General features: G+C 33.0%; 2 non-coding genes across 2 annotated transcripts; both read left to right on the forward strand.

Annotated features, from left to right (window-relative positions):
- The first annotated feature begins 1,096 nt into the window (after positions 1 to 1,096).
- Positions 1,097 to 1,169, forward strand: TRNAR-CCU (transfer RNA arginine (anticodon CCU)). The gene has a single exon. It is a non-coding gene; the product is annotated as a tRNA-Arg (tRNA).
- A 2,929-nt stretch (positions 1,170 to 4,098) lies between these two features.
- Positions 4,099 to 4,171, forward strand: TRNAR-CCU (transfer RNA arginine (anticodon CCU)). The gene has a single exon. It is a non-coding gene; the product is annotated as a tRNA-Arg (tRNA).
- Positions 4,172 to 5,147: the final 976 nt, after the last annotated feature.

The raw sequence follows: 5,147 nt of genomic DNA on the forward strand, positions 1-5,147 counted from the left end.
TACCTATTAAGTTTTAATTGCAATTTAATATCAGAGTGGCTACAAAATAACAATTTCTATTGCAATTGCTGATGGGTTTCTTGAAGTCCTTTCATCCATGTTATCAAAAGGGTAATTTTCTGCCTTTTATATTTCTTTGGACACTGACTTTACTGACAATTTAGGTGCTACAGACCAAAAAAACAATGTTTACCTTTAAATATAGAGCACAAGTGAGATTTAACTTATTTTTAATTAAAGATTCTGCACTTTTTGGTATTATAGTGTATATTTTCCCTATGCAACATTAAAGTTACAAATATCTATAGCAAATATTATTTAAGATAAATAAACAGGAATTATTTTACAATTTTGATAATATTGAACTATACAACAATGGCATGAATTCATTGCAATATACACCTATGGATACATAAAACTGGGCAATAATACAAATGCACAATATAATTGATTACCTTATGATTATAATATTACTTTTATTAGGTACTTTAGTATTGGGTGCAGTAGTTTAGTTGATTTAAAAAGTAACTAATTTAAAATTAATAAACCAAGTTAATTTACTTAGTCAACTCGATGCTAAAATCGCTCAACTAAAAATAATGCAATTTGACCATGCGCTCCTGTGGCGCTATCGGTCAGCGCGCGGTACTTATAAGGCAGTGTCTGTTGAGCAATGCCGAGGTTCTGAGTTCAAGCCTCACCTGGAGCAAATGTAATTTTTTTTCTAATGTCATCAGTTATTGATTATCATCTGCTACCTGAACATCCTGATATGAAGGCAGAAAAAAAACACAAACATGACTGTTTTTAAGGTACCAGTACACACAGCTGCTTTGGTTCATATGCACTGTAAACATTACTTTAGTTAGTCAACAAAATGGAATGCAAAAGACTACCTATTTATTGGTAAAAGAGTTGCATCAATCTGTTTTGCTGCAATGTAACATGAGGGTCCACACTATTTGATATGGTTAGTACAATCACATTTCATGCTGGGATTTGTAAAGCAAAGAACACAAATAAATGGCTTTCCTATATCGCAACAATTAATGATTATACTAATGAAAAACTCAGTTTCACACAAAGACAAAACTAAGCCCCAGTGGCCTAATGGTTAAGGCACTGGCCTCCTAAGCCAGGGATTGTGGGTTCAAGTCCCATCTTGGGTGATAGGATTTATTTCATTAAAATGATTTTGGAGATGTTCCTTTTATTCTTGCTTCATACTGCACAAATGGCTCCACCAGAAACTTTTATCTGCTTAACAATCCGGTACTGTTCAGCTTGCAAAATTATGGCCCAGTATCTAAAAGCAGACATTTATCCTAATGACATTGTGGATTAGTTTCCTGAAAAGTTTACTATCACCTGGGACAGTGGCTTAAAGTCCCATCTAGGATGCATGTTCCTTTGTTGCTCATTCTCATGCTAGAAGTTATGCTTTTTTTCAATGCAGGTGACTGTCTTAATGGTATTGCAGAAAATCCATATATACCAAAACATACCTATTAAGTTTTAATTGCAATTTAATATCAGAGTGGCTACAAAATAACAATGTCTATTGCAATTGCTGATGGGTTTCTTGATGTTCTTTCATCTTTGTCTTCAAAAGGGTAATTTTCTGCTTTTTATATTTCTTTGGACACTGACTTTATTGACAATTTAGGTGCTACAGACAAAAAAACAATGTTTACCTTTAAATATAGAGCAGAAGTGAGATTTAACTTATTTTTATTTAAAGATTCTGCACTTTTTGGTAATATAGTGTATATTTTCCCTATGCAACATTAAAGTTACATATATCTATACCAAATATTATTTAAGATAAATAAACAGGAATTATTTAACAATTTTGATAATATTGAACTGTACAACAATGGCATGAATTCATTGCAATATACACCTATGGATACATAAAACTGGGCAATAACACAAATGCACAATATAATTGATTACCTTATGATTAGAATATTACTTTTATTAGGTACTTTAGTATTGGGTGCAGTAGTTTAGTGGATTTAAAAAGTAACTAATTTAAAATTAATAAACCAAGTTAATTTACTTAGTCAACTCGATGCTAAAATCACTCAACTAAAAATAATGCACTTTGACCATGCGCTCCTGTGGCGCTATCGGTCAGCGCGCGGTACTTATAAGGCAGTGTCTGTTGAGCAATGCCGAGGTTGTGAATTCAAGCCTCACCTGGAGCAAATGTAATTTTTTTTCTAATGTCATCAGATATTGATTATCATCTGCTACCTGAACATCCTGATATGAAGGCAGAAAAAAAACACAAACATGACTGTTTTTAAGGTACCAGTACACACAGCTGCTTTGGTTCATATGCACTGTAAACATTACTTTAGTTAGTCAACAAAATGGAATGCAAAAGACTACCTATTTATTGGTAAAAGAGTTGCATCAATCTGTTTTGCTGCAATGTAACATGAGGGTCCACACTATTTGATATGGTTAGTACAATCACATTTCATGCTGGGATTTGTAAAGCAAAGAACACAAATAAATGGCTTTCCTATATCGCAACAATTAATGATTATACTAATGAAAAACTCAGTTTCACACAAAGACAATACAAAGCCCCAGTGGCCTAATGGATAAGGCACTGGCCTCCTAAGCCAGGGATTGTGGGTTCAAGTCCCATTTTGGGTGATAGGATTTATTTCATTAAAATGATTTTGGAGATGTTCCTTTTATTCTTGCTTCATACTGCACAAATGGCTCCACCAGAAACTTTTATCTGCTTAACAATCCGGTACTGTTCAGCTTGCAAAATTATGGCCCAGTATCTAAAAGCAGACATTTATCCTAATGACATTGTGGATTAGTTTCCTGAAAAGTTTACTATCACCTGGGACAGTGGCTTAAAGTCCCATCTAGGATGCATGTTCCTTTGTTGCTCATTCTCATGCTAGAAGTTATGCTTTTTTTCAATGCAGGTGACTGTCTTAATGGTATTGCAGAAAATCCATATATACCAAAACATACCTATTAAGTTTTAATTGCAATTTAATATCAGAGTGGCTACAAAATAACAATGTCTATTGCAATTGCTGATGGGTTTCTTGATGTTCTTTCATCTTTGTCTTCAAAAGGGTAATTTTCTGCTTTTTATATTTCTTTGGACACTGACTTTATTGACAATTTAGGTGCTACAGACAAAAAAACAATGTTTACCTTTAAATATAGAGCAGAAGTGAGATTTAACTTATTTTTATTTAAAGATTCTGCACTTTTTGGTAATATAGTGTATATTTTCCCTATGCAACATTAAAGTTACATATATCTATACCAAATATTATTTAAGATAAATAAACAGGAATTATTTAACAATTTTGATAATATTGAACTGTACAACAATGGCATGAATTCATTGCAATATACACCTATGGATACATAAAACTGGGCAATAACACAAATGCACAATATAATTGATTACCTTATGATTAGAATATTACTTTTATTAGGTACTTTAGTATTGGGTGCAGTAGTTTAGTGGATTTAAAAAGTAACTAATTTAAAATTAATAAACCAAGTTAATTTACTTAGTCAACTCGATGCTAAAATCACTCAACTAAAAATAATGCACTTTGACCATGCGCTCCTGTGGCGCTATCGGTCAGCGCGCGGTACTTATAAGGCAGTGTCTGTTGAGCAATGCCGAGGTTGTGAATTCAAGCCTCACCTGGAGCAAATGTAATTTTTTTTCTAATGTCATCAGATATTGATTATCATCTGCTACCTGAACATCCTGATATGAAGGCAGAAAAAAAACACAAACATGACTGTTTTTAAGGTACCAGTACACACAGCTGCTTTGGTTCATATGCACTGTAAACATTACTTTAGTTAGTCAACAAAATGGAATGCAAAAGACTACCTATTTATTGGTAAAAGAGTTGCATCAATCTGTTTTGCTGCAATGTAACATGAGGGTCCACACTATTTGGTCTGGTTAGTACAATCACATTTCATGATGGGATTTGTAAAGCAAAGAACACAAATAAATGGCTTTCCTATATCGCAACAATTAATGATTATACTAATGAAAAACTCAGTTTCACACAAAGACGATACTAAGCCCCAGTGGCCTAATGGATAAGGCACTGGCCTCCTAAGCCAGGGATTGTGGGTTCAAGTCCCATCTTGGGTGATAGGATTTATTTCATTAAAATGATTTTGGAGATGTTCCTTTTATTCTTGCTTCATACTGCACAAATGGCTCCACCAGAAACTTTTATCTGCTTAACAATCCGGTACTGTTCAGCTTGCAAAATTATGGCCCAGTATCTAAAAGCAGACATTCATCCTAATGACATTGTGGATTAGTTTCCTGAAGAGTTTACTATCACCTGGGACAGTGGCTTAAAGTCCCATCTAGGATGCATGTTCCTTTGTTGCTCATTCTCATCCTAGAAGTTATGCTTTTTTTCAATGCAGGTGACTGTCTTAATGGTATTGCAGAAAATCCATATATACCAAAACATACCTATTAAGTTTTAATTGCAATTTAATATCAGAGTGGCTACAAAATAACAATTTCTATTGCAATTGCTGATGGGTTTCTTGAAGTCCTTTCATCCATGTTATCAAAAGGTTAATTTTCTGCCTTTTATATTTCTTTGGACACTGACTTTACTGACAATTTAGGTGCTACAGACCAAAAAAACAATGTTTACCTTTAAATATAGAGCACAAGTGAGATTTAACTTATTTTTAATTAAAGATTCTGCACTTTTTGGTATTATAGTGTATATTTTCCCTATGCAACATTAAAGTTACAAATATCTATAGCAAATATTATTTAAGATAAATAAACAGGAATTATTTTACAATTTTGATAATATTGAACTATACAACAATGGCATGAATTCATTGCAATATACACCTATGGATACATAAAACTGGGCTATAACACAAATGCATAATATAATTGAATACCTTATGATTAGAATATTACTTTTATTAGGTACTTTAGTATTGGGTGCAGTAGTTTAGTTGATTTAAAAAGTAACTAATTTAAAATTAATAAACCAAGTTAATTTACTTAGTCAACTCGATGCTAAAATCGCTCAACTAAAAATAATGCGCTTTGACCATGTGCTCCTGTGGCGCAGTCGGTGTGTGCG

Source organism: Taudactylus pleione, unplaced genomic scaffold, assembly GCF_031769625.1.
Source record: "Taudactylus pleione unplaced genomic scaffold, aTauple2 ptg000473l, whole genome shotgun sequence".
In the NCBI taxonomy this organism is placed as follows: domain Eukaryota; kingdom Metazoa; phylum Chordata; class Amphibia; order Anura; family Myobatrachidae; genus Taudactylus; species Taudactylus pleione.